The sequence below is a fragment of the Mastomys coucha genome, unplaced genomic scaffold (genome assembly GCF_008632895.1).
Source record: "Mastomys coucha isolate ucsf_1 unplaced genomic scaffold, UCSF_Mcou_1 pScaffold7, whole genome shotgun sequence".
NCBI lineage: Eukaryota > Metazoa > Chordata > Mammalia > Rodentia > Muridae > Mastomys > Mastomys coucha.
The window spans coordinates 79019394-79044614 of NW_022196913.1; the positions used below are offsets into that span (position 1 = coordinate 79019394).

The window sequence follows — 25221 nt, forward strand, 5'->3', positions numbered from 1 at the left end:
ACTCAAGGAACCCAACACAGGGAGAAACTACTCAAGGAACCTAACACAGGGAGAAACTACTCGAGGAAGGGGCAACACCAACGGTGGGTGCTCACTAGCACAGCAGAGGCTTGGAAAGAACTGTTCAGCCCCCGGCCAGAGATACTTCTCTGATGAGTGAGGAAAGAAGAAGAGAAAGGAAATGGGGCTCTGAACACCTGGCGTGAGGCATGGAACTACAGGGCATGCAGAGCCCATGAGATCCTTTGTGGGAAGGGACTGCTAGCATCAGTACTAATTAGAGTTGTGTGACTGTGGCCACCATGCCATTAAGAAACATCTGAGAAGAGGAAGAATTTATTTGATCTCATAGTTTCAGGGAGCCCAGCCTGTCATGGTAGAGAAGGAGAGGAAGACTAAACTGACTTATGTCATGGTGGTGGCACATGTGTCAGAGACTGTCCAGCATCATGCAGACTAGGAAGCAGAGAGAAAGGCAGGACTTGGGATTAGTGTAAACGTCAAAGACCTGCTTTTAGTGACCTGTTGGCTAGGCTCTCCTTTAGTTTCCAGAACCTTCCAAAGTAGTGCCACTAGCTGTGGGCCATACATTCAAACTGTGAGCCTACGGGGGGGGGGGGGGTTCTATTCAAACCATTATAATGTCTTAGCGTAAAGATAACTTTCTTGCTCAATTGAAGCTTTGGTGCTATGCAAGCCTTCTTCAGCCTCTGCCCAGTTGTCTAATGGGATCTGAAATGCATACACAATAAATGCTCTTTTTGTATGTCTGAGTGGAATCCTTTGGTAGCATTTGAGGAAGCAACAGTATATACTCATTTGGACTGGTGTATGACAGATTAGAGATGTTATTAACAAATAACCAGGTGGTAAGCAGGCTGAGGAAGTGGTGACAAACTTGGCAGCAGAAAAAAAATAATATAAAAATATATTGTTAGGTGTTCAGCAATTTTGCCTAAAATAGCACTTAAATGATAGAATTTATATCTTCACTTTTATCTATATAAAAATAATTGATGCTTCTTGTATTAGTTATAGTTCTCTAAAGAAACAGAACTGAAAAAATGGCTCTATCATTTATTAGAGTGCTTTATGGGGCTGTGGTTCCTATAGTCCAACCATGACTGTCTTTTGATGAAAAAGCCAAGAATTTGGTAGTACTTCAATTCACTCATGAGGCTGATGTTTGTGCTGGTCTTCATTTTACTTTGAAACCCTGAATAAGTAGGCTCTAATACCAGCAATGAAATGCTTCATCAGCAAGATAGACGAACTTGTCAATGGGAAGAAGGGCAAGAAGGCAAAAATCAAAAGCTTCTTTATTCCATGACATTTTAAGTACACTACCACCAGAAAGGTATGGTCCAGATTCAGGTGTTGTTTTCTGACCTTAGATAATTGAGATTTTGGGTGGGGCTTCCCATCAAGAGAGATCCCTCACAAGTCTTCCCAATTGCTTGAATTTTAGCTGATTCCAGATGTAGTCAACTTGACTACCAAGGATAGCCATTGCACGTCTAGGAAAGGTCAACAGATATGAGGATTATATGACTCAGATTGGTAGCATTAACCCAGGACCTCAAGTATTTCACTGTAATTCATCCAAACTTTGAAGATTTGGCTTTTGAACGTGAAGGTGTATCTTGTTTATATTGTTATTGCTAGGAACTGTGACAGTGATTGTCAGGTGGAAAGGCTTGAGAAATGTGAAGAGTATGAACAATGTTCTCTGAGTATCCACTGAGCCCTATGTATCACTTGCATTAAGGCTGCAGAATGACTAAGCTGGAATTCCTGCCCTAACACAGCAGCACCTACAAATGGACTTTGCTTATATAAGCTGACCATAAAAAGACCTTTCCATACCTTTTAGAGAAATTTGAATGAGTCTAGTGCTAGACAAAAAAGAGAATACATTTTGTAAGGTTTAATAATGTCATTGAGATTGTGTGAGAACATAAGAAAAAATACAATTTAAAATGTGTAATCCATTGTCAGTCAAGGGTTTCTATTAGAGTTTGACATATATACTTTACAGAGCTGATTTAAAAACAAGCACTAATTACTAGGGAAGGTAAGGATGAAGGAAGATGGCAAAGACATTGGAGGTGGGCAGAGGAGGAGGTGGCAAGGTTTGAATGGAGGAGGAGTTTCTAGGCACCACAATGCTTGTAATGTTTCTCATGCCCTTGAGGGATGAAGTCATGAGGAAAGACCTATCTTCACCCAGGCACGTTGCAATTACACAAGATGAAGCCTGGAAGATGTGGGATTCTGTATACAATAATACATAAAATGATAATAACATTTGAAATATAAATTGAAGTTACATTTTCCTTCTTCCTTTTTACATTAGCAGACCAATTTCCTTTGTTTTTCTCTAAATCTAATAGCATTTAAAAGAAAAAAAAAATAAGATCATTTTTCATCGACTAGTTCATCAAAATCTTACAAGTGCCAACTAGGTCCTGAGTTATGTATGAAGGCTAAAAGGACAGATCATGACAAAGTTCTTACATTCAACTTGTTTATTAGTCTGCTGAGGCTGCCAAACAAAATTCCACAGTAGAGTTCTATTTCCTCACTGAATTAGAAATACACTTTCAAGTTCCTGGAAGAATCCATCTTTCGTTGGACCACTCTTTTTGGCTTAGCAATGTGCAGAGATAGAGGGGCGCCTGGTACTTTTCCATTTCTTATGTGGATACTAGACTTATGGGTTTAAGGCCCCCACACTTAGACATTAAACTTAACCTTTATAGATCCTGTAGATCCTGTCTCTAAATGCCTGTCTCTAAATCCAGGCTTCAGCACACAAATTTAAGGAGGCACAATTAGATCCACAGCATGATGCTAACATGTTAGTGAATATTTGGAGACTATGGTCCAGCTTACACAGAACCTCAGATATTGGACTTTCTCTTTATTGAATTTCTTCTTGGCTTCAATCTTGGCAACAACTTGGTAATGTGAGCTGACATTTCGAACAAACCGTCTTTTGAATCTCAGGCTTAGATTATTTCATTCCTTGCCCATAGTTATGTTCACTAGCAAATAAACAGCAGCAGTATTTTGTCATTTGGCGTCCAGTGACGTTTCCTGTACAGGGCACCACATCACAGTGTGTGTTCTTATTCTTCTGCTTCTGCTAACAAGAAGGAAATGCAGTGTGGATGGTGTATGTAAGTATGGACACTTGATCGAGCATTCACCTTGGAGTGAACCTGACAGATAACCCTAATAAGATAAACCCACGGACTCACCTTAGCGGACATTTCTGCTACTTGTCAATTATCACCTAAAAGTTTGAGGGTGCTTTTGCTGCTCTGTCTCTGAGCTTGAAATCTAGTCACTGAGGCTGTCAGCAGGCCTGTGGGGGCTCTGTGAGGAGGCAGTCCCCGTAGAGCAATTTCATACTGAATAGTGTAGACAACACATGGCAGGCCAGGAAAGGCATAGGAGAGAAATGAAAGCAGGTCCTTGAAGCAGTTCACAAAGATGCTGCTGCCTGGAGGTTTATAGATGTCACATGAGAGAAATCAGATGCAGGAGAGACAGCCCTCAAATATCCCTAATAGGAAAATCCATGGAAACAGAACCAGAGACAAGAGTGGAATAAGGAGACAGGGCCACTCTTAATGGATGCTAGGAGACATTTTGCTTGGATAAGAAAGCTCATTTATACATGCAAACTGAAATAGTCATTGTATATGTTGGTGACTACAAACTTAATCTCTCAGGAGCTTCTTCAGCAAATCCAAGGCATCAGTTGGGCTATATGTGAATATTTTTCCAAAGGGGAAATGTCATATTAAAAATAAGCTCATTTCATTGATAAAAATCAACAACCACTGGAAATTCAGTACTAAATGTATTAAATATATTAAAACGTCTCTGTCTACCCATGGGGAGAGGGATGACTTCCCCAGAAATCAAGATGAAATGTGTGTCCTCCCCGACAGAATTTCTTGCCTTAAGGAATGGCATACCTCCCGCATGTGGCAATGATCTTGCAAGGACAGATAGGCAAAGTCTTGCCATTGCTCTAATGTAAAGTAAATCAGACTTATTTTCATGAATGATAGAAAGGTGAAAGATCTTGTAAGGGATTCAATAGTAATACACTGGGCTATCCCAGAATTTTGGTACAAATATTCAAAATCTGGGCTTAAAAAGCAGTGAAATAGACTGGTTGAGAATCATTTTCAGAATGTTCTACCTGCAGAAACATGTGAATGTATGCCCATTTTAAAGTGAGAAAATACATTCTTGAAAAAATGCATAGTAGTAGCTAGAAATGCTGTGTGTTGCATAAACATCATAAGTATCTTGCAATAATGAAGCTATCAGGGTGATTTGATTTTTATGGTGGAATTAAGGCTAGGTATGTAGTTAGGTAGTAGAGGGTGTGTGTGTGTGTGTGTGTGTGTGTGTGTGTGCACTCTGGTGGGAGTGAGGTGGGGGATACAATTAGTTTGCATTTAAAAAATGAAAAACTAATAAAATTATGTCTATGGCAGAAAACTGAGAACAGATAGATATTTCCCTTTTTTTTTCTATGCTACAACCCAACAGCACTTATGCATAGTTTAATATCAAGACATATTACATCTTATTTTACGCTGACTGATAAATAGCTGAAAAGATCAGTAGAAAAGTCTTTGGCTCCCGCTGAGCTCAGGGAGTTTGATGGAAACCACAGGAGAGGGTCTGGTCCTGACTTCAGCCCAGGCCACAGCTGGGTCCCCAGTGTGCGCCAGCCCTGTTGTGCTTTTCAGTTATCTAGAGTGTGCCTTGAGTAGTGGAGCCCTCCATCTACCTCCAGGGTACTGGGAGCTTTGTAGAACAAAGGAAGCTATGAATGTCTCCCTCCCCTGAGAATGAGCAGTGTGTTATATTCTCCAAGTCCCATTTTCAGACTGTTCCCCGCAAAGGGACATCTGAGAGACTACTTATCTTTTATCCTCAGTGTAACGGAAAAATACTAGCCCGAGGAAGTGGGCTGTGAAAAGCTGTCAGAGCCTGCCTACCTTTGGCTTTGATAATGACTCTAGAACCTCTCCTCAACCCTACTGAGATCTGACTCAACGTGGGGCGGGGGGAGCCAGAAATACCAGGGTGTCTCAGGAAAAGTAACAGAACAGCTCCGGAGAGGCAGAGAGGAGGAGGGAAGCCTGTGATTCGGAGCGGGGTGGGTGGGGGCAGCAAGAGGCATAGCCAGTTTAGACAAAAGGGACATAAAAACAAAACAAAACAAAAACCGATGACTTTCTCACAAAGTGTAGAAGGCTAGATGAAGAAGGGCCCACCGGCCTTTGCTTGTCTCTAAATGTGGGCGGGATGGGTCTCTTGAGGATAGGAAAAGCTGAGGACCCTGAGAGATGTGCAAACTTCCCTCCGCCTCTGCCTGTGGGTTTATTAGCAGCCAGGCAAATCGGTGTGCAAAGAATAGCTTTGCTGGATAACAGCTGGGGAAATGGCAAATTATGCAATTTTGCAGGCGCACACAGACCCGCAGTTGCACTGAAATCAAATTAGATGAGGCACGGGGCTAAGCCGTGCCAGCTTCAGGACTGAGGGCACAGGCTTGCCTGGCTGCTCAGGTCGGCTCTGTTCAGAGCTGGGGAGGCTCTGTTCGGGGTCTGTCTACCTGCCCACAGCTCTGTGCTGCACCGTCCCAAGCGCCCAAGCCCACGGTGGTGTTGACTCGCCTGTGTGGTGTGAAGAGGACGCTTTAACTTTCCACCTTCCCCCTCCAGCATGCGGTATTGATTTTCCACTCTGATACAGAAAGGCCTTTCTTCTAAGTACCTTTGGAGGCGGACTTAGCTGTAGAGCCAGCTTTATGAGCGAGGTCCTGTATTCAGGGAACACAGAAGGGCTTTCTCAATTGCAAGTTGTGTTTGTGCAATATACTAGTCATAACAAGTTCCTGTTTGACTCTAAGTTGTTCGTGAAAAATCCAACCAACAGAATGAAGCTGTTTGTTGCGTCATTCGATTAGTCTAAACAAGCCCCGTAATTAGAGTGACTAATTAATACCAATGCCTATTGTGCATCTGAGCTGACATTCTGAAGGTGTTGCCAGTTCAGAAATGTAGAAATAATTACTCTAAAACTGGGCAAGGAGGCGTCTTTCCATGGAATTTCACGTTGAATATGCAAATGTTCTCTCTTTTGAAATGTGACTTGTGAAAAATAAGGAGCGTCTGATAATTCTGTAGCCTGGAACTCATATAGAGTTTATGGAGACCTGGCTCCTGCCTTCTAGCCATAAAAGGCTTACCAGCAGCAAGGAAAAGGAAAAAGAAAATTAACAGAGCCATCCCTTGCTCCGAAGCAGCTTAGTCTATAATATGCTGAATTTGCAGTCTTGATAAAGCTCGGGATTGGTGTTTCATTACTTTGAATTTAAATACCCAGGTTCCCTATTATTTAAAAAAGTAAGCATAAATTCTGTTACCTGGGTTTCAGACAGTCTTTTTACATCACATACAGCCAATACTTCCAAGTTCAATGTGAAGTGTCAATATACTTTTATATCTATAAATACCATAATATACAGTACTGAAATATAAAAGAAATTTCAGAGTGCCACTGTGTAGGAAGATATGACACTTGAATCAAAGGGAAACTGATTTATAGTCATTGATTCATTTGGGATCAATTGTCTGAGAAGTCACTGAAGGACTGCATGTATAATGAATGATACTCAAGGCAATTTTAAATGGAGAAAGTCTGTCCTTAATCAGTTACTGATAGCACCTAGTTCCTGAGTATAGGGACTCTGATTTATTTGGGATGATACTAGTTACTGTATCTTGTAAAGAAAACTTGAAGGAAAAGAAAAAAAAGGTTAGGTTCCATTTTGGTGATGTCAAAATTTAGACAGTGAGCAGAAGAGTCCTCAGAGCCTGGAAGGCTCATTCTCTAGCGCATGTAGAGTGGGCTAACATGTCTGTGAGCGGAGACAGCTGTATACAGATAGAGTTTGCAAGAGGTCAGTCAGTTTGAGGAGGCTAGTGTGGCAGCCAGAGATGACATCATTATTTGAAGTCACAAGTGCAGTTGACAATAGTCCATCTATCTCCTGGCTAACAAGAGCATATGACTGTAGGAGCTCAAACTAAATCTGGGTGCACTGAGTCCCGGTAAATATGGGGAGAGGCTCTGGAGACTCGACTTCCGTTGGCTCCCGGGGATCTTCTGCTGCTGCTGTTAAGTTCTGTTGCTTCAGCAAGATGAGGAGCGGATGCAGACTCTCTCGGGCTCACCTATGTAGCAGTTTGATGTGGAGGGGAAGGAAGCATTCAGCAGACAGGCTTTCCCACCCACTGTGCTCCTGAGGACCTTTTAGAAGAGGGTGGGGTTTGAGTCTGTCAGGGAGTCTTTGTATCGGAGAGACACGGTTTTGAGATAAGTGAGACTAGGGTTCCACACTGGTTAATGTGAAAACGAGTTGAAGCATGACTTAATCTTCTGCCCCAAGAAACAGAAACAATAGAGAAGTGACAGTGCTGGTGACAGCGCTGGTTGTGGTGGCGGTGGAGGTGGAGGGACGGACAATCAAGTGGGGAGAGAAGAATTTCAATTTAAAATGGGATATACGTTTATTACAAATATTAAAGGGAAAAGCCATATGTGACATAAGAGCGTTCAGACCTAGGTCATTTCAGATAGAAGGAAAGGTCATAGCCTTTGTAGAGAGAAGCGTGGGTAGAAGGTAGGAAGTCAGGGAGAGCATGAGCCAGGTGGAGCAGAAGAGTGGAAAACAACAGCATTTCCTAGGGGGAATCATTACATTTTCCAAACACAGTACTGAGGCTGATTGTCCAAACACCTTTGAAAGGAATGGTGTGAAGCAAACCATTCATCCCTCCTCCCCCTATGGATGATTCTGTCATCATGAACAAAAAAAAAAAAAACGAGGAAGACGCCCAAATAGAAGAATCCATGAGGGGCTGGAGAGATGGCTCAGTGGTTAAGAGCACTGACTGCTCTTCTAGAGGTCCTGAGTTCAATTCCCAGCAACCACATGGTGGCTCACAACCATCTGTAATAGGATCTGATGCCCTCTTTTGGTGTGTCTGAAGACAGCAAAATTGTACTCACATATATGAAATAAATAAATAAATCTTAAGAACAAAACAAAACAAAAGAAAAGAAAGCTATAGTAACTAAAGTGGAGACATACCGTAACTACAGTGTAGAAGTCAGTGTTGGGAGCCATCAAACATGTGGAAAGTAATTTGGGCCTCAGAGGAGGAGCAGGGGTGGACCCAGATATGAACAATTCCAGTCAATGTAACTGAAGCAGCAGGGATACTTCAATAGGCCCAAGGGATATAGGAGAAACTGATATGTCAGACAAAATAATAATACAGTATGTAGATAACTTGGAATAAATGTGCCAGTTAAATGTTTTTCCTGATGACTGTCTTTATGGAACATGCCTAAGATAGAGCCAGGCCTGGGGACATTAGTCTCCCACGTACCAGTTTGTATATCTGGTTTTGTGGTTAAAAGACACACTTTGGTTCTCATTGGGCCAGATTTTATCCTTTGTTAACACTGGAGATGTTACTGCCATTCTCTGTGCCTCAGTTTCTACGTTTGTAAGCTGGAATTGATTCGGGATTCCTTCTTAACCAAGTTTGTATGCATGGAATGCCCAGCCAGGTTGCTATTGGACTGCTGGGATCTGCTAACGAAAGTGAATTTTCTCCTCTGGCTAGACCTCGTGGCTGTGGCTATCTGGGGATCTTCCTTGCCTACCCATCTGAAAGCACACAGGGCAGCTCTCCAATCTTTATTGACACTGAACTCTGAAATGTGCTTCTCTGAGTTAGGTTCACTTGTGTGACATAAATTAAGAAGGGCTTTACACCTCTCCAGAAAGAACATTTAGTTCTTAATCAGAAAAAAAAAGATTTTTCCATCAAAGTGTAAGGTAATGCTACATGGATAGGAGATGGTGCCCCCGGTGCAGGGAACACAGACTGTCCAGAATCTACAGTGGTATTACTTATGAGATATAGGGAAGAAAAAAACATAATCTTCTTATCTCAACAAGAAAACACCACGAATAATATTTCTTTGGCTCATTCTGTAAAGCCAATTTTCATTCTTCATTCATTCATTGATTCATTCATTCATGTTCAACAACTTCTGTTACCTATTAAAACAGTAGGTAAGACATAAGCACTTGGAACACAGTAGTGAACACAGTTGTCAAAAATTCTTGGCATTTATAGAACATGGAGGGTAGTAGACTTAGATGTTCAAACACCTGTGAAAGAAATGAATGCCTGGATGCATGAACAAGGAATGTGTGTGAACCAAAGCAGCCTGTATGAGCTGGGAACGGTGTATTTTGTGTTGTATAGGCTGAGCACTTGGAAGTATTTGTGTAGGGTTAAAAATGGCAGGTCGCTACTTGGAGAAGGAAAAGACTTTAAAGGAATAGGAACCAGATGGGGAGGCTCCAGGGAGACAGACTAATATAGGATTTATGCTGGTCTTTGGGGGAAAGTGGACTGGCTGTAGGACTGTTAAAAAGGAGAGTTACCCCAATCACAAAAGAACACACATGGTATGCACTCTCTGATAAGTGGATATTAGCCCAGAAGGTCAGAATACACAAAGTACAACCCACAAACCACAAGAAACTCAAGAAGGAAGACCAAAATCTGGACACTTCATTCCTTCATAAAATGGGGAACAAAATACTCATGGAAGGAGTTGTAGAGACCAAGTGTGGAGCTGAGACTGAAGGAAGGACAATCCAGAGACTGCTAGATCTGGGAATCCTTCCCATATTCAATCATCAAACCCAGACAATATTGTGGATGCCAGCAAGTGCTGGATGACAGGAGCCTGATATAGCTGTCTCCTGAGAGTCTCTGATAGTACCCAACCAATACAGAAGTAGAGGCTCACAGCCATCTATTGGACTGAGTACATGGTCCCCAATAAAGAAGCTAGAGAAAGGACCCAAGGAGTTGAAGAGTTTGTAGCCCCTTAGGATGAACAACAATATGAACTAACTAGTACCCTCAGAGCTCCCAGGGACTAAACCACCAACAAAAGAGTACACATGGTGGGACTAATGGCTCCAGCAGCATATGTAGAGCAAAGGATGGCCAAGTTGGTCATCAATGGGAGGAGAGGCAGGAGAGGATGGATGGTGAGCAGCAGGAGGGGGAGGGAACAGGGGATTCTTTTTGTTTTTGTTTTATTTTATTTTATTTTTCTTTTTTTTTGGAGGGGAACCTGGGAAAGGAGATATTGTATGACATGTGTACTGGCTGGTTTTGTATGTCAACTTGACACAGGCTGGAGTTATCACAGAGAAGGGAGCTTCAGTTTGGGAAGTGTCCCCATGAGACCCAGCTGTGGGGCATTTTCTCAATTAGAGATCAAGGGGGTAGGGCCCCTTGTGGGTGGTGCCATCCCTGGGCTGGAAGTCTTGGGTTCTACAAGAAAGCAGGCTGAGCAAGCCAGGGGAAGCAAGCCAGTAAGGAACATCTCTCCATGGCCTCTGCATTAGCTCCTGCTTCCTGACCTGCTTGAGTTCCAGTCCTGACTTCCTCTGGTGATCAACAGCAATGTGGAAGTAAGCTGAATAAACCCTTTCCTCCCCAACTTGTTTCTTGGTTGTGATGTTTTTGCAGGAATAGAAACCCTGACTAAAAAAAAAAGAAGAAGAGTTACCAATGGGGGCTTGAATGCCTTTCTTTCTTTGGGAGCAATAGGTCAATTCCTTGGCCTTGTGATGGCTAATCTTCATTGTCAACTTGCCTGGATTTAAAGTTAGCTAGGAGACATACTTCCTATAGAGAAATTTAACTGAGGGAAGACTCCCTTTGAAGGTGGCCAGCACCATCTCATGAGCCAGGTTTCCAGACAGGGAAAAGGGAGGAAGGAGAAAGTTGACAACATTGACCACTATGGAACTAGAGGAAGAAATGCCCTAAGATGAACCTAGCATGTGCTAGACATTTGCTAAGAGTCCGACGTGGGCTATGGAGCTTTGCACACACAGTCAGATGTTGGATGTGGAACTCTGCACATACACTGTCATGTGACTCTCTCCACAGCACTTATGTGCAACAAGCACACTTATTAAATCATATGATACCTGGTTGGCCCAGAACTTCCAGAAGTTTGTCTGGGGACAAACTCAGTTTCAACTCTTGCTAGGAAGAATAAGCTTCTCCCCTTCCCTTGAGAAATTATTGCGCCTGTAAGATTTACTCAATCTTCAAGACTTTGAGAAATGATCTGGTCATTTCTATTTTCTTTTCCTTATTCTTCCTTCCTTCTTTCCTCCACCCTCCCTTCCTCTTTCTTCTCTCTTTCTTTTAATGTAGGAGTGCTCTGTTTGCATGCGCACCTACATGTCAGAAGAGGGCATCAGATCCCTTTATAGATGGTTGTGAGCCTCCACGTGGTTGCTGGGAATTGAACTCAGGACCTCTGGGAGAGAAGCCAGTGCCCTTCTTAACTGCTGAGCCATCTCTCCAGCCCCTTATGGCTTTCTTTCATTGCTTATATTTTTGAGGCGTTGCCTCAAGAAGCTCAGGCTGAATAAGGTGAGCCAGCATGATTAAGATGATTACTTTTATATCTTTTTTGTTAGTTTGCATCTACCTGGATTTATCCAATGTCTTTCTGAGAATTTTCTCCTGATGCTGCTGTTTGGAGCCAGCTGATGGTGACTTTCCTGATCATTAACTGACTCAGAACACCAGAGTGGGGACATTCAGTGTCAAAGTAGGAGCCTTGGTCCATGTCTAATGCTGAAGCTAATCTGGGTTTGCATTACTTGGGTCAGATAAGGTTTTCTGTTATTTAGAACATTCCCAAGGAACTGAAAGACTAGGCTATTATCAGGAACCCTTGTCACTTCATCTACATTTGACATCTATGAGACACCAGTGAAAAATCGTATTTCAGACCAGGATCTCTATGACCTTACATTTATCCAACTGGTAATCAATATATTTGGACATATTAAAGAGACACAGACTTTCTATCACAAACACATATCTTCTACAATTTAGAGCAACAGTAACAGAGATGGTAATGAGGAGAATAGATTTTGTTAAACTTCTGATTTTTTTCCTCTTTAGATCTGTGTGAAATGCTTCAACTAAAGCACTCACACATAGCAAATGGGTCAAAAGAACACAATCTCAGAATCAGACAGACTTGATTTTTTATTAGAGTCCATTCGAGCCATTTGTATAAGCCAAGACAAGGTTTTTCTCTCTGTGTAAGCTTGTCTTCTCATTAATGAAGTGGGGACAGTAAGACTACTTATCCTGCTCAGCTGTCAAAATGCCTGCTACATAGGAGACACTCGTGGACACTCTAGATTAGTCTATTTAACATCTCTTCCAAACTATGTGTGTCTAACCTCCTGACTGCCGAGGTTAGAAAGCTAAAAAGGAGCATTTATCAAACTCTCTTGCAGTTTAGCTTCTGGATATTATGTAGGTTCCATCAAGTGGATGTGCTCAAGTGAAATGACTGTAGACCAGTGTTAAGAGGATAGAGCTATTGGCAATGAGTAAAAAGACCATTTGCAGACACAGCTACGGTGGACACAATGTGAGTGCTGTCATCAGCTGCCCGAGAAAGTGGCTTTCTGCAGCAGCATCTACTGTTGTATTGTATTGTATTGTACTGTGACAAAGGTCGTGCAATTCTGAGAGCCAGTGGTCATTCTGGAAGCTTAGTTGAAAGCTTGTTCTTTCAGTACAATCACCAGTCTTGCAAACCATCCAATATCTGCCATAAATCACTCTGTGTATAAATTCACAATGATAGTTCCTATCTGAAAGCACAATGGAAACAAAACCCAATAAACAACCACAAGTCCTTCTTCTCAGTAGATTCTCATAAATGCTGACATTGGACTAGATTCTAGGAATCTCAAGAGGGACCAGGGCATAGTCCCTGTCTTTGCAGAGCTGAATGTTTTGTGGAGGAAACACATGTAAATGTGGGTATCTATTAAAATGATCCCAGAGCCATATGCTGTCATTAAAGTGCTTTGTAGAATGGGAAGATGGAATAAATAGCAATCACTCTGTAAGCTAGGGATGCTTCAGTGAGTTTTATGGAGTCACAAGAGCTACTGGGAGGTCATGAGATCGATAAGAAGGAAGAAGAGGAATCAGGCACGGGTATTTGTAATCAAGAGCTCAACATATGTGAAGGCGAAGAGAGAGAAATACTCTCCCACGTCAAGAAGTGTGAGCTACTTGGTGGAGCTGAGGCATGGCATGTGGAGGGATGGCAATGGGAAGAGTCAGGCACTGACCAGATTGTGTAGAACTGTGTGTGCCTAATTAGGGAATTTAAATGTTACCACCCAGTGATGGTATACCAGCAGGGAATTTGAAAGCAAGGCAATGAAAATAAACAACTTTCTTTTTGTTCAGTGGAACATTGGCATCCATGGGAGAATAAACTGGAGGATAAAGGTCTTCAGAAAGAAATATGCTCTTTGAGATGAGAGAATGTTGGACATGGTGATAGAGGTCTGTAATCCCAGCATTCCTGTAGTGAGGCACAAGGCTAACCTTTAAAAACCAGCCTAGGCTACATAAAAGAAAAGGGGGTCATGAGAAGGAGGGTGGTGCTTATAGAGAGGAGGTATAGAATTTAGAATGTATTTTCTGACAAAATTTGCAGCATGGGAGACCGATTGGATTGGAAGGAACATGAGGAATCTAGCCAGGCCTAAATCAAATCCCATCTCTGGCACTTGCCACGTGATTAAACTTGGACCCAGGAATCTAGGCTTCATTTATGAAGTTATCTCCATATTGAGAACAGTTCCTAGCACATAGTAGGTGGTCAGTCCATGTTTAAGTGAATGGGGTCAATGGTGATGCCATGAGCTTATACTGTTTTGTAAATTCAGCTAGAAGACACTTTTCACCGTTTCTACACCTGCTGGTGAAGTCTGTGGGAAAAGATGAGGGTAGAGATTTAGCTGACAGAGCCTAGACAATGTTTAGATTGCATCTAGTCTCGTAGAAAAGAGGCATCTTGCAAAGCAGTGACGTCTACATGGTTGCTAAAGAGCTGCATGCCCAATTTGTATGGAGGAGAAACTATTTTACAGGATCTTGGTGTACCTTGTGAAGCTAATGGCAAAGACTAGTTTAATCAATAGGGATAATGCCAGGAATTTGGAGAGAGGAGTGGGAAACTGAGCAGCTGTGTTGGAGCACCCTGTGGACAGAGTAAAGGGTTTTTGAGAAGCGTATTAACCTCCACAGACAATCCTGAATCACTTAAGAGTGGCATATTGGCTAAACTCTCTTATGAAGAACTTAGAATTTTTAACTCTTCCTATATGTGACCATTGCAATGAGCCCAGATGACACCGCCTTGTGTAATCAGCTCAGCCACCTACTCAGTGGAGAGTGTTGTTCTTCCTCATCAGTGAGGAAACCAAGACAGAGAGGGTACGGCCCAAGTTTAATCACGTGGCAAGTGCCAGAGATGGGATTTGATTTAGGTCTGTCTGATCCAGGGACTGGGCTGTTCCTGAACTTTTCAATACACGTTACTGAAGGAAATGGCTCTCCCATGTTCATCTACACTATTAACTCATATTGTGAGAACCAAGATTCAAGTATCTGTTGTCTGCCAACCCCTTATAGTTCCTCATCCTGGTTTCTAACCACATTCTGTATGTTGGAATCCTCCTCTCCTCGTTCTCTAGAAGACTATCCCCTCTACAGATCATCCTTCCCTTAGTGAACCACTAGCATTCTGGTCCTCTCTTAAGCGGGTGATGCTGTTGGCATGCTTGGCACTGAGCAATTTCACCTTCTCATGTCTTTAGGTTGTTTCTCTTACCATCTTTGACAGTGTGCAGGGAAAGCTCATACCCCAGAGTGACATCCAGTTTCTCTGGGTTGGATCTGACTAAAAGATACCTGCATAGTGTGCTGACCTTAGCCACATCTGAGGATATCTGAGGATAACTCCAGTTTTAGAAGACTAATGCTGAGTTTGAGATCCTTGCTTATTTAGTTGTTGAGAGTAAGCCAATCAGCCGAGTGGAGCCACACAACACAGGGATTTAGAATAGAGAACTCAGATCATTAATGGATCCAATTTCCTGTGACTTTGGAGTGGGTTATTTAAGATCCATTCACATTCTTTTCTTTTGACCCCTCACTTTTTGGTGTATATGTGTTCTGTTGCCCCTCCCATATGCGTGTGAATGTGTGTGTGCGCATGTGCATGCACGCTTGTAGCATGTGTGTGTATAGTCCAAAGGCTAAACTTTGGTTTCAGTCCTTAGGAGTTATCATTAAAGCATATTTATTTATTTATCTGTTTATTTATGCACGTGTGTGCTTTATCTACCTGAGGGCCAGAGGACAAGTCTTGGAAGTGAGTTCTTTCTCCATGTAGGTTTTGGGGATTGAACTCAGGCTGTCAGGCTTGGCAGCACGCGCCTCTACTGGCTGAGGAGTCTGGATAGATCTCCACATTTTTGTTGTTTGGGAGACAGAGTCTGTCACCTATATCTAGGTGTTTCACCTAGGGCTTATCAATCAGTCTAGGCTGGCTGACAAGCACAGGGACTACAAGTTCATAACACACACCTGAATTTCCAAATGAGTACAAGAAACTGAACTCAAGTCCTTATGTTTGTATACTGAACAATTTACCAAGGAAGCCATCTCCCCAACCCCTTCTCTCAGTTCTAAACATAGGACCGAATATATGGTCCTGGCAGGAAGGGGGTTAAAAACAAGAAATACTTTCAATGCCAGAAGAATGACTCTGCTCTTTCACTATCTTATTCATCCTGGGGAATGGGAGGAACGATTTTTTTCCCTGAAATAAGATGGCATTATTTGTGCTTCCATACCGTCTAGTCTAGTCATATGGACCAGAGGACATTTTTGCCCCCAAGAGGGCATTGATAATGTCCAGAGACACTTTGGATTGCCAACAGCTATAAGGGTCCTTCTGGAATCCTGTGAGTAGAAGGTCAGCACTAACTATTCTACAGTCTGCAGGGCAGCCCCTCCATGAGGAATTATTGGTGGTGGTGTTGAGAAATCTGGCCATAGAAGAAAACACAGCTGGAATAAAGCTGGAGGAAGAGAAGGAGAGGTGGAATGAAGGAGAGGCTGTTTATCCCTTTGGATGTGTAACCCAGGTTCACCAGGCAGAACATTTAAAAGGCTCTCAGGGGATGCAAACAGCCTGGGTCAGCCAGCAGAGCAGATGGCCCATAGAATCCTGCTGTCTTCTCTTTTCCTCTACACATTTGCTGAGGGATGGTGGCCTGTGTCTGGCAGCTGGCTGCCATTTATCCTCTTTGTTATGGAACATCACCCGAGGACTCTTTGTGGTCAGCTTGATCTGATGTGTAATCAAGGCTAGCCACTTTTCCTGAACCAAATAGTGGTGCTGAATCAAACCCGAGTATATTTACACTGGCAAGAGGGACAGAGACTCTGAAAGTGGGACAGGTCTGGAGCTCTGGTGTTAAGTCACCAGGGAAGATAGGACAACAGAACCCTGGACATGAGCATGTGAGATCTAGGTTCAAATTCCATCTCCACTGATGACTGTCTGCCCAGTGCCAAGGCATCCTTGAGCCTCAGCTTCTTCATTTGGGAAAATAAAGATACCCTGACTAATTGGCATAAGGCTTAATGTTTTATTGTTACTGTTTTTAAAAAGTGACAAATATTATGAAATTGGGTTGTTAGAGAGGGGGAGGACCTCGAAGAGTTGGGGGCTAGAAAGAATATGATCAAAACAGACTGAGATGAAGATTTAGATATGTATTATAATAAAGAAAATGCTTAGTCATTGCTAATGCAGCTAGCCAACATTTTGGGTGGCAGGGGTGAAGTTATTAAGGAGTGAAGCTAGGGCTTTGGATATGCTAGGTAAGCCCTCTAACATGAACTTATACCTCTATTTCTCTTTTTCCTTTTTACTTTTTTTGTGATGGTTTCAGTTGCCCAGGTTGTCCTTGAACTTCCTATGTTGCCGAGGCATACCTTGACCTTACTGTTCTCCTGCTTCAGCTTCTGAGTAGCTGGGAGCCACTACTAGGTGAGCCACCAGGTGCAACTTAGATGATAAGGTTAACTAAGGACATTTAATTAAATAATGGCATTGGTCCTTTCAGGTGTGTGTATAAAATAAGGTTCAGCTTTCTATATTGAAATATACCAACAGCAGTCAGTGTTCAGCCATCTAATGATAGGGCACCCCAAGAACCCAGGGGCTGCTTTGTCCATTCATGGCATCTATGTCAAAGAGAAGCCATGCTAATTGGCTGATCCTTGGGGTGAAAGTGTCCTTACAAGAGTAGCTCACCAGGCCAAGTGCTGGCTATGTAAGACTTGAGTTGGGATTTCCAGCACACATGTGTGTTGTCTGTCATTCCATAGCTGGGGGCCGGGGGAGGGGGAAATCATGAGAATCCCTGTCCAGCCAGTGTTGGGTTCATTGAGAGATCCTGTCAAACATACAAATCAAGCAAACAAACAAGCAAGCAAACAAACAAATGGGGAGAATGGTTACACATTTTCTGCCCCTTCCCCATCCCCCAAAAGAATACAGTACAAAAGTTATTTGTATAAGTACAATTATTATATAGAAATCAAAAGCTCTGATTAGGGACATTTCTGCTCAGTTTTGATATGCAGAACTTTTATTTTATTTTATTTTTTTAGTTTCTATTTTCAAAATAAATCCCCCAAGCAGCCTTCACTTCCAGCAGGGTGCGTCATTGCTGGGAGGAGAGCCATTTCAGGTAGAAAGCACTGGGAAGGTACTATAATTCACTCATGACTTACCTGTTGGACAGAAAGTCTTGAGAAATGTAAATTGCTTCAGGCTCTTACTGGGCAGCACTGCTGGACTATTTTATGTGCCAGACGTGCTATAAATATTGATTGAAGGAAGGGAAGAGGGGCCCATGAGACACACACAAAGACTGGTAATCACAGTTCCTGTGGGATTTGTCGATGATGTGGCTTTGCGGGAATATTAGAAAAAAATGTGCTTGGGTTGTGCAGAAGACAGGAGAGAGGAGTGATCATCGGAGCTTCGCAGATACCTCTGCTCTCTTGGCAAAAAGGGGACACCAAAAGAACACCAGCTCTCCTTATTCTTACATTGAACACAGTTATGATGTCAAAATGGTGGCAGAAAGTGACAGAGATAAGATCCAAAGCTATGTATAATGAGGGAAATCGAATGCTATGGGGTGCCCTACTTCAAATTCCATTTAAGAAAAAAATATATATTTTAACACCTTACAAAGCCTAATGGGTTTTTGCAACCACGCCAACTTAACCCTTTAACTCCCAACATTCCTCCCTGCCCTGTTCATGCCACAACGGTCGGTATTATACCTTCCTACCTTCATTGCACCTATATTCTACTCTCTCCTATCCTGAAATGCAGCCCTCTGCCAATGCCTCATGTCTACTATCCTAGCTTCTGTAAGTACTCCATGTTAAACACACAAATAAAAGTTGTGAACCCAGAGCCTAAGACAGAATATACAACATTTATTAAAGTATATTTCTTACTGGGGCTGCAAGGTCATAGATTCTCAAGTGGCTTCTTTGCACATGCACATTTTGTTTGGCTAAGTGGTCCCTGGTCCTTTATCCCTCCATCCCCATTGCTCTACTTAACCATCCACGAGCACCCTTAGCCTCCAATATTCTTTACTTTCATCTCACCTATATCCTCAATCTCTCCTTCTTAATGCAATCCCTTGCCAATGTTCCATTTCTATTTGAGCTTCTTCATTGTGCTCCAGGTTAAAACAAACAAAAGATTTGATGCTAGGGCCTGAGAGAGTGAGAATCAACATGGATGTGCAGGTGTCTCTGTTGTAAATATAAAGGCCTTTGGAATATGTCCAGGAGTGGTATTGTTGGGTCATATGGAACATCTATTTCTCCTTGAGTTTTAAAAAGGCACTTATTCATTTATTATATGGGCATTAGTGCTTCTGCATCATGTGCATTGAACTGTGCACCTGCACGATGCTTGTGGGGGCCAGAAGAGAACACTGTATCCCCTGGAACTGTAGTTTGCAGACCGTTGTAAATCGCCATGAGATTGCTGGGTCCTCTTCAAGGGTAGCAGGTGATGAGCCAGCTCCCCAGCCCCCGATTTCTAGCTTATGAGAAACCTCCAGCAAAAATTTCCAAAATGGCTGCACTAGCAGCTTCCAAATTGCTTACACTCCTACAAATTGTGTATAGAGGTTCCTTCCTCCCACCCTTGGCTTCAATTACTGTTATTTCTATTCCTGATTATGAACATTCTGACTGGGTCAGAGATGGAACCTTAAATAGTTTTAATCTTTAGTTGTATGGTAACTAAGGTCAAGGATTATTATGTGAAAAACCTCAGTGCCAAGCATGGGGTTACCTCTCTCCAGGTTATTGACCAGGGAGACCTGGAGGCACCCAAACCAACACAGGCTGTTGTCATTCTTGGTTTCCCACTATAACTACATGGCAAGAACTTCTTGCTAAAGACACTGTCTGCTTGCTTGAGGGATACAGAGAAGCTAGTCTTGAAATTTCCAGGAAACTCTCCCCCTTGCTAGCCTTCATAAAGCTGCAAGGTGCTTTGCAGACTACTTGGGGAGAAAAGACATCAGTGGGCTTTTCCACTGCTGGACCTAAAATACTGACCTGTCAGGCAAGACACGCTCAGTGGTGCAATAACGAAAAGAGTTTCTGGGCTAACCAACTGTTCTCTGATTGAATTTAGTCTTGCTCCACAGGAGGGAATTCATGCCTGGTACTATAAGCATGGTCAAACTTCATGGTTAGGGAAAGTCATTGGAGCTAGGGGAGAATCTATTGATGCTGTTTTTCTAAATGATCTTAGTTATCAATTGCATTTTAAATATTTATGTTTATACCCATAGCTCCATGCCTATTTATCCTCTTTGTTATGGAACATCACCCGAGGACTCTTTGTGGTCAGCGTGATCTGATGGGTATAACCAAAGCTAGCCACTTTTCCTGAACCAAATAGTGGTGCTGAATCAAGCCCGAGTATATTTACACTGGCAAGAGGGACGGAGACTCTGAAAGTGGGACAGGTCTGGAGCTCTGGTGTTATGTCACCAGGGAAGATAGGACAACAGAACCCAGGACATGGGTGTGCATGATCTAGGTTCAAATCCCATCTCCCCGACACTTCTTATTGCTGTGGGTGGTTAGGGTAGAGGCTCACTGCTTCTCAAAGTGCTGAGAAGAACTGAGAGCTCATTCCTGATGAGCCTCGCCCTTCCAGCGCTAAGAACATCTGAGAGGAGGGGCAGAATGAATGTAAGAATCAAGATAGAGAGTGTGATGGTGAGTTTTATGTCACTGTGACACAAGATACAATCACTGAAAGGGGGGAACCTTAACTGAGAAAATGCCTCGATAAGATCTGGGTGTAGGTCATTTTCTTAAATAGCAATTGAAGGGGGAGAGCCCAGCCCATTGTGGGTGGTGCCATCTCTGGACTGGTGGTCTTGGGTTCTATAAGAAAGCAGACTGAACATGCCATGGAGAGCAAGCCAGTAAGCAGCACCCCTCCATGGCCTCTGCATCAACTCCTGCCTCCAGGTTCCTACCCTGTTTATGTTTCTGTCCTGACTTTCTTTGATGTTGAACGGTGATATGCAAGTGCAAGCCAAACAAGCTCTTCCCTATCCAAGTTGCTTTAGTCTTGGTGTTTTATCACAGCAAGAGAGACTCTAAGATGGAATGGAAGGCTGTGAAATGCTGTCCTCTGGACATGACATGACTGTTGTACACACGAACCCACAAGAGCCTGCACAAGATCAGGCCAATTAAAAATTCAAACATGGAAGGTAGAGCATCTTCTGAAGTCTTACCTGTACATGAGGAACTATTGGCAGCTGATGGCTTTGGGGCAGGGGAAGAAGAGTCACTGGTAGATTGCCTATGTCCCTGTGGATGACCCCACATCCATGGTCATGTAGGCAGCACTGATAAGACTCACTAAGTTAGTAAATAAACAAGCAAGAAAGTGAGAAAAATAAGTAAATAGATTTAAAAGAGGTTTATGAAGTTTGAGGGACTGTGATGGAGTGGTCCTGAGGGAGTTGACGTAGGGAAGCGGAGGAGGGTGGATATGATCAATATACATTGTTTACATGCATGAAATTGTCAAAGAATAACCCAAAACTATTGTCAAAAAGAGGCCTTGGATAGGAAGCTCAAAAAAAGCCATTCCTCAGATTAGTCTAGCCTTCTACCTCTTTATAATGTCTGGAAATCCCTGATCCACAGGCTGGTGAGGTGAGGGACACAGGCATCCTCTGACAGACACATAATGGGAATCTACTTGGTGTGGACCCTCCTCAGGAAGGATGGCACGCAGCACAAACCCAGGGATAAGCTCCAGTGATGTTCAGTAAAACAGTGCCCTGGAGCTCTGCAGGGAGGTGGGACAGGCAGCCGGTGCCACACAGCTGGATGAGGCAGTGTTCTTCCCTCAAGCCACTTAAAACCAGTCATGTATGGTGAAGGAGTGAGGCAGGCATCAGGGACACTATGTAGCTGCTTAAGTCAGAAGGAGACAGATTACTCAATATTGCAGTAGTTGAGAAACATGGCTTTGTACAGAATGCATCTATGACCATGAACCTTTAGAGAAAAGTAGAACCAGTTGTGGATTAGTGTAGTCTGCTAAAAAAGGAAATGGATCTCTCTTGAGCATATCTAGGTGGTTGGTGGGTATGTAGCTTAAACCCCACGCAAAAGAAGTCTAGGAGTGCACACACACACACACACACACACACACACACACACATACACACACACAAGGGAACTGAAAGAAAATTGTAAAGAATTTGCCTGAGGCTTTATTGCCCATCACGGGAACATTAGGCTCAAAATCAGACCCAATTGCTGTTAAACCTTGTGTTCTGTAAGCCCATACTAAAGTGAGTCCAGGCAGGAGAGAGGGAAGTTAACCACTGGGTAGGAAGGAAATGGAAGCTGTCCTATTCTGTCCATATCTGGCTTGAAAGGTACTAATCTAATGTGCACGGGAAGCTGTGTAAGTAATCGCCTTCAGTCTAGAGCCCCATAAAACAGCTAGGGACAGATGGGCAGCTTTGGTTTCAGTCTTGAATCTATGATTTCGTCTCACATGTGTGACTGCAGCAGTCTAGAGATGTGTGTGTTGTGTGTGTGTGTGTGTGTGTGTGTGTGTGTGTGCAGGTTCTGATACAGGGATGGTGCACAGTGTCTCTGACATGGTCTCCCTTCTATTTGATTTACCTTCAACGGTAGCTTCCCTGACAAGCATATGAATCTTTTTGCAAAGCAGAACCTGAGGCTGTGGACAGTGCTCTGTGTTTATTAGGGGGAATTACCCCGGAATCGTGGAGTGGGGCAGGATTGTGGGAGTTATAAGGGTGGTCTTGACGTAGCCTCTGATGCAAGGAACTGAGGTTCAGCTTCCCTGACATCTTGTGAAGAGTATGAGGGATGTGTATCAGGACTTTCCAGTGAGAACGGTGAAAGGCGGCCCTGTCTATCAGTTCCTACCCTGCTCCTCCTCCAAAGTGTTACTCCAATACTCTGCCAGGCAGGATTTTCAGTTCTGAAAACCGCTCCATCAGAATTCAAGTCTAGAGCTAACAAAATAATAAAGAAGCCACCAAGGAACAGGGTGCTAACAATAGATCGCAGTGAAAAAGGTGGGTGCGCTGCAAGCATGTAGTGGCAAGGGGCAAACGTGTCAGGCAGCATTCTGTAGACGCAGGAATCACAGACCTGTTGTGGTTTATCTAATACATTTACGATCTTCACACAGATTTTATGTAAAGAGAACCTTGTAGCATGTGGCCTTTGTGTCTGGCTTCTTTCACTCAGCATAGTGTTTTCAAGGTCTCAAAACATTAATTCAAAAGAAGTATTTGTTGCTGCTGTCCTATTTGAAATTGGAAGGTGGATCGCCCTTGGAGATCTCACTGCTTGGAGAACAGCGGCCCCTGGTGGAACAAAAGTGAACTGTGCTGGCTCAAGGAGGAATGCCAAGCCGACCTTGAGGGGGCAAAGAGTGGGAAAAGGGTTCCTTTTTAAAAACCAAAATAACTTTTAAAACATTTAGCTTGCAACTACTGCCACAGGTTTACTAAAACAGGATTTCTAGGATAAAAACATCCCAGTAAAACCCATTATAGCAATTGCTGGTCATCGTGTTGTTGGAGGGTCTGTGAGCTGAGATAAGTATATGGGGCCATTTGCATCGCTCACAATTATTGCAGCAGGATTTCAGGCCTGTAGAGACTAGATTCACCGAAATAACAAGGGCATTTGGAGAAATCCATACTTAAAGTTGTGTTAAATGACTATAAATTAAACCTAAACGCTGTCTTGCTGCTATTTCCACTATTAGTAGCAATCAAGTGTTTAAGTCCTGAAAATTGCCCTATCAAAATTCAAGTCTATGGCTAACAAGATAATAAAGAAGAAACATATTCTTATCTTAATAAGGCTACATCAGGCCTTGTTCTCGCTTACTGAGACATGTTAAATAGATTTTCAACCAAATATCCGTCCCTATTTATTTGGCTCCTCTGATACCTGGGCTTAAGTGTTCTTCAAGGCACATTTTCTTCTTCGCGTGTAAGATGAACTGATCAAAACAAAAGAAAATATCTGACAAAAAGGAGTTTTATGTTTGTTACAGTGACAAAATATTGGAGACCTTCAATCAGCGAAGATAAAAGACCAGGATTCTTGGCTTCAGGCCATGGTCCATTGGCCTTAATGCTTTGGGCCAGCGGTGAGATGGCACACTGTGGTGGCAGCCACAGGCAGAAAGGATTTACTCGTCTAACCGAGACCAGGAAGTAAAAAGAGAGAATGTGTTTCTAATGTCCCTTCCAAGGACCTTTTCCCAATGACCCTCCCTATCCAGTTAGGCCCCACCTGTTAGCATGTTAGCATTCTGTCTAGGTTCCGCCCAGCAGTTACCTAGCAACAGCCAGGTAGGCCAGGACGGCTATAAAAGGGACTGGCCTCTCTTCCCTCTCTGATCTTTCTCTCTCTCTGACCCCTTGCTCCCTCTCTCTCCTCCTCACTCCCCCTCTCTCTCCACGTGTTCTAGGACTGCCTCTTTCTCTGACTCCTCTCTTTTCTCTACCTCTACTCCCTTCTCAACCCCCATTCCAATGCCCCCCAAATAAACTTCATTCTATATTAGACCTGTCTTATGACTGGTACCTCGGGGGTGGGGGATGCCTCAGCATGGGCCCACTGAGGCACCCCCTCTCACCGGACCATACTGTGCTTTACAAAACATATTATCACTTCATTAAGTTTCTGTCAACTCCCAGCCCTGCCAACTCCACCAGCAAAGGTCCAAATGTTTAGAACATGGCCTTTGGAGGACAGTTAAGATCCAAACTATAAGAGAAAATAGTGGAACATGACCCTGACTCTCTTTGCTGGATGTTTCCATTGTTCTTTGATTTCTCCTTTTTCATTTGCCACAAACACATTGTGAATACTACGCCTGGGTTTCTGCTTCCTATGCTTCTAGCCTACTGGTGTACCCGACTTTATATATACAACATGCACCTAAAATCAAAGAGAGTGACTAGCACATAGTAGGTGCTCAATAAATATTTTCAAAAACTCTGTACTGGTTAGTGTTGACAGACAGACAGTCATCTTGACACACACCTAGAGTCATCTGGGAGGAGAAAACCTCAACTGAAGAATTGACTCTACCTATGGAGATTTTCTTGATAGTTGATTGATGTGGAAGGGCTTAGCCTACTGTGGCAGAGTTCTTCTTTGAGCATGTGGTTCTCTGCTGCATGAAAAAAATCTGTATATATATATACACACAAGTAAAAGCATGCAGACTAGCAGACTAGATAGACTATATATATATACACACACATATACATATGCATATATATGTGTGTGTGTTTGTGTGTGTAGTATTTATGTATGTATGTATATAAATATATATATTACACACATGTATGCTTATCTGTAACAAAAATTAATGGGAAAAGAGAAGCCATGTGTTTGAAAGAAAGCAAGAAAGGATATATGCAAAGTATTGGAAGAAAGGGAGAAATGATATAATTGTATATATGCATATGTGTATAGTATTTATGTATATATATATATA

The 25221-nt window shown here is 42.8% G+C and overlaps 1 long non-coding RNA gene across 1 annotated transcript in view; it reads left to right on the forward strand.

Moving 5' to 3' along the window:
- The window catches only part of LOC116082363, a 78811-nt gene extending 58062 nt beyond the window's left edge, over positions 1-20749 (forward strand). The window contains exon 3 of the long non-coding RNA XR_004115264.1: positions 19970-20749. This is a non-coding gene — a long non-coding RNA (uncharacterized LOC116082363). The remainder of the gene's footprint in view (positions 1-19969) is intronic.
- Positions 20750-25221: the final 4472 nt, after the last annotated feature.